Source organism: Acinonyx jubatus, chromosome A2 (genome assembly GCF_027475565.1).
Source record: "Acinonyx jubatus isolate Ajub_Pintada_27869175 chromosome A2, VMU_Ajub_asm_v1.0, whole genome shotgun sequence".
In the NCBI taxonomy this organism is placed as follows: Eukaryota; Metazoa; Chordata; class Mammalia; order Carnivora; family Felidae; genus Acinonyx; species Acinonyx jubatus.
In genome coordinates this window covers 157,525,771-157,539,786 of record NC_069383.1, presented here as the reverse complement: position 1 = coordinate 157,539,786, position 14,016 = coordinate 157,525,771, and the positions used below count along the sequence as shown (strand labels likewise).

The window sequence follows — 14,016 nt, the reverse complement described above, 5'->3', positions numbered from 1 at the left end:
GCAATCTCTACCCAACGTGGGGCTCGAACTCAGAACCCCGAGGCCAAGAGTTGCATGCCCTTCTGACTGAGCCAGCCAGGCATCCCAACACCTCTATCCCTCTTACTGCTTGTGACATCCCAAGGGTTTTAGGAGCTCTGTGCCAGAAATGGGACAAAGCCAAATATATATTTCTTATAAATCACGACATCACAGAACAGAACCATTAGAAACTGACAGAGAAGCTGGATGGGAAAGACACTGGCCTCGAGCCCCTGGAGGGACAGAGCTGCTGCTGACCGACGCACACATTTGCCACAATTTTTTAAAATATAGTATATGCTAACTTAAAAATAATTACAAATCACTCACAGTCTGGGAATCCTTCCCGGCCACTGAATACTGTGCAAATTCTAATACACGGTGTCGTACTGGCGGCACAAGTGAATTCGTTTATTTGACTATGTTTACTGAGCACACATTATACACCAGGCACTATTACAGACACATGGGACACACTAAGGAACAAAAAGAAGACCCCACATTCCCACCGAGCTCTAAAGCTAATGGGAAAGGCACGTGAGGGCCATGGGGGACAGATGGCCGGCATGGCACATAAGTAAACCAGAGACCGCGATAAAAGGAAAGCATGCCCTAGAGAAATGGAAAAGTGGAAAGGGTGCTGGGAGAGCTGGGTGCTGAGGGAGCCACTGTAATATAAAACAGAGTCACTACAGAAGTTGGGATTCGAGTAAAAGTCTGAGGGAGCGGAGGGATGGGGGAAAGAATGCTCCAGGCAGAAAGACAGCAGGAGCAAAGGCCCTGTGGCACAAATGTGCCTGGCAGGCTGTTAGGACAGTGAGGAGGCCACTGTGGCTGGCGTGAGCCAATGAGTGGGGACTTGCAGAGGTGAGGGCAGGGGTCTTGTGGGGGCATGGTAAGGACTTCAGCTTAGGTCAGTGCAGCCACTGGTCCGGTCCTTCTAGTTTAAGAAGATTCTAGAGGCTGATTTCAGAAGAAATGCTATCTTCATCTTGCATTAGAAACACAATCCCTGGCCTGGGGCTCCTGGGTAGCTTAGTCAGTTGGGTTGAGTGTCTGACTTCAGCTTAGGTGATAATCCCAGAGTTCGTGGGTTCGAGCCCCGAGTCGGTTCTGCGCTGACAGCTCAGAGCCTGGAGCCAGCCTCAGATCCTGTGTCTCCCTCTCTTTGTCTGCCCCTCCCCTGCTCATGCTCTGTTTCTCTCTCGCGCTCAAAAATAAACATTAAAAAAAAAGAAAAGAAAAGAAACATAATCCCTGGCCTCTCCTATTTTTTTTTTTTTTTTTGGAAATTTTATTTATTTATTTTTTTAACGTTTATTTATTTTTGAGACAGAGAGAGACAGAGCATGAACGGGGGAGGGGCAGAGAGAGAGGGAGACACAGAATCGGAAGCAGGCTCCAGGCTCTGGGCCGTCAACCCAGAGCCCGACGCGGGGCTCGAACTCACGGACCGTGAGATCGTGACCTGAGCTGAAGTCGGACGCTTAACCGACTGAGCCACCCAGGCGCCCCATTTTTTGGGGGGAATTTTAAAGATGAAGGGAAACAAATCCAAATCCAGGCATCTAGCAGTGTCTGGTAGCACGGCAGGCCATTCTGCCAGATTTGATTAACACCAGAGCAAAAGGGCCAGCGGATGCTTGTTCAAGGGAGCACCAGGCGTCCAGCCGCTGCGAGGGTGGCTTTTCTCTTCCTCCCCTGTGGGCCAAGCGAGGCTCTGGGCAGGAACTACTGCCTGTGCACACTGACTCAGGGCCCTCCTAATTCCATCCTGCCATGTGGGCTGAGCGATTGATCTCAGGAGGGCCGAGGACGACAGACAGCTTCGCGACGAGGACCTCCACGCCCCCTCCATAAATACAGCTGTCGTGATCCTGCCCGGAGGAAGCAGCCTTCGGGTTTTCCCCGGGGGTGACCAGCCAGGCCTGATGCTTCTCATTGGGAGCATCTTCCCATCTGCCAGCCAGCTCCTGGGGTTGGTCGTGAGGACCCCGGGCGGGCTTGGGGGAGGTCAGCTGGGGGGCATGGATTTATTACTGCTTATGAGGATTATTCCAAATTGAGGCAAAGTATGCAAACCATACAATTTACCACTTAAAAAATTTTTTTTAATGTTTATTTATTTTTGAGGCAGAGAGACAGAGCATGAACGGGGGAGGGTCAGAGAGAGAGGGAGACACAGATGCAAAACAGGCTTTAGGCTTCGAGCTGTCAGTACAGAGCCCGACGCGGGGCTCGAACTCACGGACCACGAGATCATGACCTGAGCCAAAGTCGGACACCCAAGCGACTGAGCCACCCAGGTGCCCCACAAACTTTGTTTTTAAGTGTCTACTTCAGTGGCATTATACACATTCACACTGTCATGCGGCCATCACCGCCACCCACCTCCAGAACTTTCTGTCTTTTAAAAAAAATTTTTTTTTCAACGTTTATTTATTTTTGGGACAGAGAGAGACAGAGCATGAACGGGGGAGGGGCAGAGAGAGAGGGAGACACAGAATCGGAAACAGGCTCCAGGCTCTGAGCCATCAGCCCAGAGCCTGACGCGGGGCTCGAACTCCCAGACCGCGAGATCGTGACCTGGCTGAAGTCGGACGCTCAACTGACTGCGCCACCCAGGCACCCCCAGAACTTTCTGTCTTGCAAAACTGAAACTCTGTCCCCATGAAACGCTAAATCTTCATTCCCCTCCCCCAGCTCCTGGCTCCCACCTTTTTCCTGCCCATCTCTATCCATTTGCTTCTTCCAGGGACCTCATCTAAAAGGAATCATACAGTATTTGTCCTTTTGTGTCTGGCTTCTTGCACTTAACATAATGTCCTCAAGGTCCAGCTACATCGTAGCATGTGTGAGAATGTCCTTCCTTTTTAAGTCTGAATATTACCCACATTTGGTATTTATTCATCTGTTGGTGGGCACCGGGGTTGTTTCCACTATTCGGCTATTATGATGAATAATGGTGCTTTGAACGTGGATGTACCAACATCTCTGAGATCCTGCTTTCAGTTTTTTTGGTTCTACACCCCAAAGTGGAATTGCTGCGTCATATGGTAACTCTGTTTCTAATTTTCCAAGGAACTGCCACACTGTATCCCACAGCAACGGCAGGTTTTACATTCCCACCAACAGGGTACGAGGGCTCGGATTTTTCCACATCCTCGCCAGCACTTGTTATTTATTTTTTTAATGTTTACTTATTTATTTATTTAGAGAGAGAGAGAGAGAGAGATTGAGAATCCCAAACAGGCTCCACGCTGTCAGCACAGAGCTGGACTCGGAAATCGATCTCACAAACCATGACAGCATGACCTGAGCCGAATAAAAGGGTCACACGCTCAATGGACTGAGCTGCCCAGGCGCCCCTGTTTTCGGTTTTCTAGACAGCAGCCATTCTAAGGAGTGTTGGGTGGTTGTCACTTTCAAGTGTTAAGAGGCTGCTTCTGTCTTCATAGAACTGTCTTGGGTTAATGAAGTCATTCGATAAGAGGTGCCTGGGTGGCTCAGTCGGTTAAGTGTCTATTTTATTAGGCTCAGGTCATGATCTCATGGTTCATGAATTTGAGCCCCATGTCAGGCTCTGTGCTGACAGCTCAGGGCCTGGAGCTTGCTTCAGATTCTGTGTCTCCCTCTCTCTGCCCCTCCCCTGTTCAGGCTCTGTCTCTCTCTCTCTCAAAAATAAATAAACATTAAAAAAAAAAGTCATTTGGGGTGCCTGGGTGGCTCACTCGGTTGAGCGTCCGACTTTGGCTCAGGTCATGATCTCATGGTTCATGAGTTTGAGCCCCACGTCAGGCTCTGTGCTGACAGCTCAGGGCCTGGAGCCTGCTTTGGATTCTGTCTCCCTCTCTCTCTCTCTCTCTCTCTCTGCCCCTCCCTGGCTCTCACTGTCTCTCTCTCACAAAAATGAATAAACACTTAAAAAAAAAAAAGTAATTAGATGAAAGATTAAAAAGTGAGCAGCCCCAAGGAGAAGTAACAGCCAGATAAACCCACGACCGTGGAACCCTTCTCCTGGGAGAATCAGAGCCCCTGAGGCCCCACCCCCTGTTCCTTTCCCAAGGTCACCCTGTGAGCGCATGTGCAGGTGATATTCTGGGAACACCGGTTTGGGCAGAGACAGGTTCTCCTTTCTCCAGTTCAGGGTTGGACAACCTGTTCTGCCACAATCTCACGGATGCCACTCCCAGGCCCGACCTGCACTGCAGAATGAGGTCAGTGAAAGAAAGACGGGGAGGGGAATGCACAGGAGAGGCAACGAGCAGGTGGACGGAAAGGGGCCGGGTGGGACAGGCAATTGGTTGTGGCAGGCCCTCCCCCTGCCGCATGGTCCTCTGGCCACACGAGTGTGTGTCTATACAAACTCCAGGGCTGGGCTAACCAGTCATTCCTGCTATGGCTCTCCAGGAACTAGTAAAGGAAAAAGGATGGTTAGAAGCTACTTTAAATCAATGCTTCTCAAGGGGGACCATTTTGTCCCCCAAAGGGTACCTGCTGTGTTTGGAGACATTTTTGTGTTGTCAGAACCCTGGGGATGGAGAGCAGTGGGAATTTCTTTTTCATGGCCATTATTATTTAAGTTTTATTTACTTAGGTAATCTCTACACCCAACATAGGGCTTGAACTCACAACCCCAAGATCAAGAGTTGCACAGCCTTCTGAAGGAGCCAGCCAGGCCTCCCTATGGGAAGTAATTATTATTATTATTATTATTATTATTATTATTATTATTATATAAGAGAGAGGGAGAGAGAGAGCTGGGGAGGAGCAGAGGGAGAGAGAGAATCCTAAGCAGGCTCTATGCCCAGAGCAGAGGCCTGCCAGGGCTGGATCTCATGACCGTGAGATCATGATCTGAGCTGAAATCAAGAGTCCCGACTCTTACCCGACTGAGCCACTCAGGCACCTTGGGGGGAGTTATTTTTATTTTGGCAAGTATTGAAGGCATTCTAAAACCTTAAACAGGATCCTGGACGTGTAGGCCTACAGAACAAAGAAATAGGAAAATCTGCTCCACCCTTGGGGTTGGAGTTGGATGTTAGACACTGCAGGGAGGGTGTCTGTTTTGCAGAAAAGCTTCTGAAGTCACATAAATACAGAACACTTTATAGTTGTAGATCAAGGTTAGATACTAGTCATGGAAGGGTGGTGACTCAATTTGTCTTATGGACTGAAGGTTCTGAACGTCCAATATGTAGAGAGAGTCCCACCCTCACTTGGCCCCGTCTCTGCCCCGACGTCGGTGTACAGACATCCACAAGTGGTAGGGGCTTCATAGCCTAGAATCTGTGCCCACGGGAAGGGGGGAGACAGGGTAGGGGACGCTTCTGAAGGGTCGTCCCTGACACTGGCCCCCAGGGAGGCTGAAGGGACTTGCTCATAGCGAGCCTGTGGCCACCCCTTCTCATCCTTGTTTATTTGTTTTGTTTCTCTGTAGGAGTATTTTCCTTTTTAAAAAATTGAGATATAGGGGCGGCCGGGTGGCTCAGTCAGTTAAGCATCCGACTTTGGCTCAGGTCGTGATCTCTCGGTCCGTGAGTTCGAGCCCCCTGTCGGGCTCTGTGCTGACAGCTCAGACCCTGGAGCCTGCTTTGGATTCTGTGTCTCCCTCTCTCTCTGCCCCTCCCCTGCTCGCACTCTGTCTCTCTCTCAAAAACCAATAAACATTAAAAAATAAATAAAACCACCATTTTTTTCCTTATGATAAAAACGTTTAAGGTTTACTGTTTCAAATATGCGATACAGTATTAACTATAGTGACTATTACATCCCTGTAACATATACGTTGTAACTGAAAATTTGTATCTTTTGACCTCCTTCACTCTGTCCACCTGCCCCCACCCCCATCTCTGGCAACTACCAATCAGGTCTCTGTATCTATGAGCTTGGTTTTGCTTTAGATTAGTTTAGTTTTTTTTTTTTTTTTGATTCCACATATAATTGAGATCATTTGGTATTTGTCTTTCTCTATCTGACTTATTTCACTTGGTACAATGCCCTCAAGGTCCACCCCTGTTGTGGCAAATGGCATCTCTTTCTTTCTTTTTCGTGGTTGAATACTATTCTCATCGTTGGCCCTTAAAAAAAAAAACAAAAAAACAAAAAAACAAAAAAACCCGAGGGTTGGGAGGCTGGGTGGATCAGTGGGTTAAGCGTCCTACTCTTGGTTTCAGCTCAGGTCACGATCTCATGGTTCCTGAGTTCGAGCCCCACATCGGGCTCCGCACTGACAGTGCGGAGCCTGCTTGGGATTCTCTCCGTCTCTCTCTGCCCCTCTCCCCTACCTTGAAATAAATAAATAAACTTTAATAAACAAACAAATAAATAAATGACCAGGTCCTGGTGGCAGAGACCCGGGTAGTTCTAGAGGGTAGACATGTTGGAGAGAGGACACAGAGGAGAGGGATGCCACCCCAACTTTCTCTCTCCTTCGCCAGTATGCACCAAGCCAGCCATCACGTGAGCGGCCACCAGCGGTGGGATGGTCAGTCACGTGGTGCTCAGTGTCGGTGAAGGACCGAAAGAGGAAGAGCAGAGACCCAGAACACTGCGCTCTCTGCCACAAGGGGAGGCCCCCACAGGAAAGGCTGGATAAAGGCCCGAGCTCCAACGTGTCCCCCAGGAGAGGGTCCAGGCTGCAGTCCTCAGTGCTGGATGAGGCCAGTGTTGCTGCCCGACACCCTACAGTCACAGGACGGCCCCCCAGTCAGAGGACTACTGGATCCAAAACATTAGTGATGCTGAGGCAGAGAACCCCTGCTTTAGATCATCTTACATATACAGCCTGCTAAACTGTACCCAAACAGAAGGGGGAGAAATCCTACATTTTATTTATTTATTTATTTATTTATTTATTTATTTATTTATTTTAAGTTTATTTTATTTTTGAGAGAGAGAGAGAGAGAGAGAGAGAGTGGGGCAGGGGCAGAGAGAGAGGGGGACAGAGGATCTGAAGCAGGCTCCGGGCTCTGAGCTGTCAGCACAGAGCCTGACGTGAGGCCCGAACCCATGAGTCGTGAGATCATGACCCCGAGCCAAAGTTGGACGCCTAACCGACTATGCCACCCAGGTGCCCCTATTTTTATTTCTTTAAGTTTATTTATTTTTTTGAGAGAGACAGAGACAGAGTGAATGGGGGAGGGGTAGAGAGAGAGAGAGGGAGACAGAGAATCCCAAGCAGGCTCTGTGCTGCCAGTGTAGACCCTAACTCGAGGCTTGGACCCACAAAACCGAGAGATCAGGACCTGAGCAGAAACCAAGAATCAGATGCTTACCCGACTGAGCCACCCACATCCCCTCAGACATATGGCTTTCAAATGAATAGACTATATATATATATATATATATATATATATATATATATATATATTTTGATGTTCTATTTAATTTTGAGAGACAGCGTGCATGCACGTGGGGTAGGGGCAGAGAGAGAATCAGTTTTAGCAAGTTCATCTCTTCTTTAAAAAAAAATTTTTTTTTAATTTATTCACGAGAGATAGAGACAGCACGAGTCGGGGAGGGGCAGAGAGAGAGGGAGACACAGAATCCAAACAGGCTCCAGCCTCTGAGCTGTCAGCATAGAGCCCGACGTGGGGCTTCAACTCATGAACCGTGAGATCATGACCTGAGCCGAAACTGGATGCTTAACTGACTGAGCCACTCAGGTGGCCCCCAAAATGATAATTTTTTTTTTAAATTTTTTTTTCAACTTTTTTTTATTTATTTTTGGGACAGAGAGAGACAGAGCATGAACGGGGGAGGGGCAGAGAGAGAGGGAGACACAGAATCGGAAACAGGCTCCAGGCTCTGAGCCATCAGCCCAGAGCCTGACGCGGGGCTCGAACTCACGGACCACGAGATCGTGACCTGGCTGAAGTCAGACGCCCAACCGACTGCGCCACCCAGGCGCCCCCAAAATGATAATTTTAATCACGTGGCCACACTAACTGGGAACCCCTCCTTGGAGGTCTGCTGTCTTTCTCTGAGATTTGGCGAGCCTGCAGGGTAAGTTGGGGAGTTTGTGTATTTGCACTGAAATCATGAGCCACCCAGGCACCCCTATCTTGGGTACTTTTTATTAAAAAAAAAAAAAAAAAAAAATTCCAGAGCTCCACCTGAGAGGGTCTCAGCCTCCAGGAGATTCTCCAGGCTTGTGTTTTGAACAAGCCCCCTTTGCCAGTGTGCCTTCTTGGCGAAGGTGGGAAGCATGCACAGGCTAATGTTCTCTGTTGATTTGTCTAGAACACCACCTCCGTCAGGGCAGAGGAGTTGCGCAATACATAGGACTAAATCAAGTCATTTTGGTTGAATTGTCTTTTTGTTTTAAAGTTTATTTTTATTTCTTTTGAGAGAGAGAGAGCACAAGCAGGGGAGGGGCAGAGGGAGACAGGATCCCAAGCAGTCTCTGAGCTGTCAGTGCAGAGCCCCACGTGGGCTCATGAACTTTGAGATCATGACCCAAGTCGAAGTCGGACACTTAACCGACTGAGCCACCCAGGCGCCCCTAATTTAAATTGTCTTGCTGCCCAATGTGACTGCAGCTTCCAGAGGAGAGGACCTCTTTCCTTTTTCATTTTCTTCTAGCAATCGGGGTAGGATTATGACTGAGAAGGGAGCCAGCATGTCTTACGAGATCATTTGATAAGCAGATGCACCTACTGGTCTATTCATTGGCCCCAATTCACATAAGCACTGACAGGCCAGGTGAGGTTAACTAAGCAGACATTATACACAGCTCGTGGTATAAAAGCTGGGCAGTGAGTTCTACAGACCGCAGAATGCTGTGCATTGTTCCTCCAGACCTTGAGGGAGTGTGACAGAACCAGAGATTCAAGTGTTCCCTCATCCTGGACAGGCTGGGAGGGAGGGGAAGTTGGGAGGATGGGTGTGCTGGCCAGATCCCAATGCCGCTCTGCGGCGTCTTCGGGGGAGAAGACCCAGAAAGGCCACACAAGAAGTGTGATTTCACGCATGCACGCTCACTCACAAGCGCAGGAGAGACGGAACACACCCAACATGTAACATAAAATTATCACTTTCAAGTTTATTTATTTTGAGAGAGAGAGCGCATAAGGGGAGGGGCAGAGAGAGAGGGAAAGAGAGGGAGAGAGAGAGGGTCGCAAGCAGGCTCCGGGCAGTCAGTGCAGAGCCCAGTGTGGGGCTCGAACCCACAAACTGTGAGATCGTGAGTTGAGCCAAAATCGAGAGTCGGATGACTGACTGCGCCACCCAGCTGCCCCTAAAATTTACCATTTTAAAGTGTACAACTGGGGCTCCCGGGTGGCTCAGTCTGTTGAGTGTCTGACTTTGGCTCAGGTCATGATCTCACAATTTGTGGGTTTGAGCCCTGTGTCCAGCTCTGTGCTGACAGCACAGAGCCTGGAGCCTGTTTCAGATTCTGTGTGTGTCTCTCTCTCTCAAAAATAAATAGACATTAAAAAAATTTTTAAGTGTACAATTTAGTAGCATTAATTGTATCTATGCTGTTGTGCAAACGTCACCACTCACCATCTCCGGAACTTTTTCATTTTCCTCAACTGAAACTCTGTCACCGTTCAGTATCAACTTCCCAGCTCCCATCCTCTAGCCCCTAGAAACCCCCATTCTACTTTCTGCCTCTATTAATTTACTTAGTCTTGGTACTTCATGGAAGTGGAATCATATTAACACTTGTCCTGTTGCGCCTGGTTTATTTCACTCAGCATAATGCCCTCAAGGTTCACCCGTGTTGTGGTAGGGGTCAGAATTTCCTTCCGGTTTAAGGCTGAATAATGTATGTATTCATCACATTCTCCAGTCATCTGTTGACGGACACTTAGGCTGCTTTCAGATCTTCTCTGTTGTAAGTAATGCTGCTAGGAACATCGATGTGCAAACATCGGTTAGGGTCCTGAGACCTATCGGCCAAGATACTGACATTGATACAATTCATTAGTTTTACTCCGATTTCTTCGGGTTTACCTGTATTCATTTGTTTGTATGCATGTATTAAGTTCCATACAATTTTATCACGGGTGTGGGTTTCCATCTCCACCACCACAGTCAAGATACAAGCTGTTCCAACACCGCCACCATCGCCAGTACTGCCCTTTTAGAACCTCCCTCCCTCCTTCTTCCAACTGCTCTTCTTCCCCCAATCTTGAAAAAATGTTGCCATTTCAAAAATGGTATATAAGAATCAGATATATTGTAACCTTTTGAAATTGATTTTGATTTGATTTGATTTGATTTTGGTACTCAGCATAATTTCCCAGAGACTCATTCATTCTGGTTGTTGCAGGAATCGATAGTTCACTCCCAAGGTGCCTGGATGGTTCAGTTGGTTGAGCATCCAACCCTTGGTTTGGGCTCAGGTCAAACCTAGGGTCATGGGATTGAGCCCTGTTTTGGACTCTACACTGAGTGTGGAACCTGCTTAAGATTCTCTCTCTCCCTCTGTCTCTCTTAAATTAAAAAAAAAAAAAAGTTCAGGGGTGCCTGGGTGGCACAGTCGGTTAAGTGTCTGATTCTTAATCTCAGCTCAGGTCACGATCTCACAGTTTGTGAGTTCGAGCCCCACAATGGGCTCTGCACTGACGGCTGGGGAGGCTGCTTGGGATTCTGTCTCTCCTTTCTGCCCCTCACTCTAGTGCGCCCTCTCTCTCTCCAAATAAATAAATAAAATTAAAAAATTAAAATAGTTCACTCCCTTTTATTGCTGAGTAGTATTCTATAGTATGGATTGATCAAGGTCTGTCAATCATTCACCTGTGTGAAGGACACCTGGGCTGGTTCCAGGTTTTGTCTGTTCCATACAAAGCTACTATGAACATTCACCCTCTCACCCACAGGTTTCTGTGCGAACATGTTTTCATTGCTTTAGGATAAACGCCAGGAGTGCAATTAACCGGGTCATGTGATAGTTGTCTGTGTCCTTCTTTCTGAAGCTGCCAAATTGTTTTCCGGAAAGGCTGCACCATCTCACACGCCTGCCTGCAGAAGACGTATCAGCCACGTGTATGTTCCACGTGTTTTTGAATGTATTCCAGTTCTTCCATGTCCTCGCCAGCATTTGGTGTTGTTAGTAATTTTCATTTTAGCCATTCTGATAGCGGGTAGTGATTTCTCACTGTGGTTTTAATTCACATTTCCTTAACGGGTAATGATATTAACTAAACATCTTTTCACGTGTTTATTTGCCATCTGTATATCCTCTATGGTGAAATGTCTATAAATAATTCAAACGTAGCTCAAATTTTATGTTATATATATATATATATATACATACACACACACACACATACACACACCACACACACACCTATCATGTGTACACATATGTAAAACTGTAAAACTCATATGTAAAACACATATGTAAAACTCTTGATGGAGGCCTGAACTGAAATAATTCAAAAAAGTTTAACAAAGTCAACCTAAAATAAAACATACTATAGCTAGAATAAAACACCAATAGGGGCATCTGGGTGGCTCAGTCAGTTGAGGGTTCGACTTTGGCTCGGGTCATGATCTCACGGTTTGTGAGTTCAAGCCCCACATCGGGCTCGCTGCTGCCAGCTCAGAGCCCGCATCAGATCCTCTGTCCTGTCTCTCTCTGCCCCCCTCACCTGTGCTCTCTTTCTCTCTCAAAAATAAATAAAACATTAAAAAAAATAAAATTATGACAAATGTGGGTAGTTAGGTATCCACTGTTAGTGCCATGCTGGTTATTTCCTAAGTTCAGTTAAAACCTGGGCTGCCAGCTAAAAGAAATCTATTGCCCTGGGTTTGTATTTGGAAGGACTGTTTCCTGTTTTCTATACTACACATCTCACTGCTTGATCTGGGGAAATTGCTTTCTTGTGAGGCTTATTTTTCAGGGCAGTAGGATATGCTTGAGGAATAAATATGTTTCTTTAATAAATAAACAATTTCAGGGGCGCCTGAGTGGCTTAGTCGGTTAAGCGTCCGACTTTAGCTCAGGTCATGATCTTGCTGTTCGTGAGTTCAAGCCCTGCGTCGGGGTCTGTGCTGACAGCTCAGAGCCTGGAGCCTACTTTGGATTCTGTCTCCCTCTCTCTCTGCTCCTCCCCAGCTCATGCTCTATCTCTGTCTCTCAAAAATAAATGTGAAAAAACTAAAAAAAAAAAAAAGCAATTTCATGTTCCAAGAGAGGTCTGAAGAGGTTACTGAAAAATTATTCACTTTACAATTGCAACTGAAGGAGATGCATTTTACATTTTCACACGCTGGACTTTGGTAAGCTTTGTAATTCAAGTCCTACAAGACGGAGGTCCAGTTTTCTTGGCAACGGTTAATTTTATGTATCAACTTGGCAGGCCATGCCTTCTAGTTGTTTGGTAAAACACTAACCTAGATGTTGCTGTGGAGGTATTATTTTGGTTGTAATTAACATTTAAATCAGTCAACTTTGAGTAAAGTGGCTGTGACCCCAGACAATGTAGATGGGCCTCAGCCAATCAGTTGAAGGTCTTAAGAGTAAAGATTGAGGTTTCCCCAAGAAGAAATTCTCTTCGAGACTGTTGTACAGAAACCCTCCTTGAATTTCTAGCGTGATGCCCTATAGAATTCTGACTCATCCGCAACATCTACTCCTCCCTCAATTTGACTTGTTAGCCACATATGTACGTAAATGTGTATATAGGTATATGCATACATATACGCTACCATAATATCATATACTATAATTTTGCGAAAGATTATCATTGGGGACTTAAAAAGATATTTGCACACCCATGTTTATAGCAGCATTACTTACAACAGACAAGATGTGGAAGCAAACCAAGTGCCCATCAACAGATGGGTAATGTGATGTATACACAATAGAGTAGATTTTGACTTGTCAGCCCCTACATTTATGTGGACCAAATCCTCCAAATATTTCTTACCCCCTTTCTCTGTCTCTGTTTTATACACACACACACACACACACACACACACACACACACACACACAGAGGCATACCTTGGAGATGTTGTGGGTTCAGTTCCAGACCATTATAAGGTGAATATCACAGTAAAGAAAGTCAAATGAATCTTGGGTTCTCCTCGTACATATAAAAGTATGTTTACACTATAGTGTGGTCTGTTAAGTGTGTAATAGCATCATGTCTAAAAAAAAACAAAAACAATGTACAATGTACGTACCTTAACTAATAAATACTTTATTGCAGTGGCTTAGTTGGTTAAGCGTCTGACTTCGGCTCAGGTCATGATCTCGAGGTTTGCGAGCTTGAGCCCCGTGTCAGGCTCTGTGCTGACAGCTCGGAGCCTGGAGCCTGCTTCAGATTCCGTGTCTCGCTCTCTCTCTGCCCCTCCCCTACTCATGCTCTCTCAAAAGTAAATAAACATTAAAATAACTAACTAACTAACTAAATAAATAAATACTTTATTGCTTGAAAATGCTATCATCTGAGCTTTCAGTGAATCATAATCACTGACCACAGAACAAATATAAAAATAGCGAAAAAGTTTGAAATATTGTGATTACCGAAATATATAACATAGAGACAGGAAGTGAGCAAATGCTGTGGGAAAAATTATGCTGATGAACTTGTTCAATGCAGGGTTGCCACAAGCCGTCAATTTATAAAAACGAAGTATTTACAAAGTGCAATAAAATGAGGTATGCCTGTCTGTGTACATAACAAAAGCAAGAAAACAAATATATATGTACATATATACATGTATATGTACTATCCTCATCTCTGGAAAACTCTAACATATCTGCAGAGGTACGTGAAAAACTCCCGCCTAATAAACGACAGATTCATAAAAATGTAGACGTGACCATGCAGACTCCAAGGTTGTAAAACCCACTGGGGATTTTATTTTTGCCATACAGGGAGTGATGCTGCAAACATTTTGTCATTCTTTTTTTTTAAGTTTCATTTTATTATTGTTTATTTAAGTAGGATTCACGCCCGGCGCGGAGCCCAATGTGGGGCTTGAATTCACGACCCTGAGATCAAGATCTCAGCTGAGATCAAGAGTCGGA

The 14,016-nt window shown here is 46.1% G+C and overlaps 1 long non-coding RNA gene across 1 annotated transcript; it reads right to left on the bottom strand.

The window, feature by feature from the left end:
• Nucleotides 1–1,313: 1,313 nt before the first annotated feature.
• Nucleotides 1,314–2,794, bottom strand: LOC128314953 (uncharacterized). The gene is made up of 2 exons (XR_008297270.1): nt 2,651–2,794; nt 1,314–2,412 (listed from the first exon to the last, which is right to left on the bottom strand). It is a non-coding gene; the product is annotated as an uncharacterized LOC128314953 (long non-coding RNA).
• Between the last annotated feature and the right edge of the window lie 11,222 nt (nt 2,795–14,016).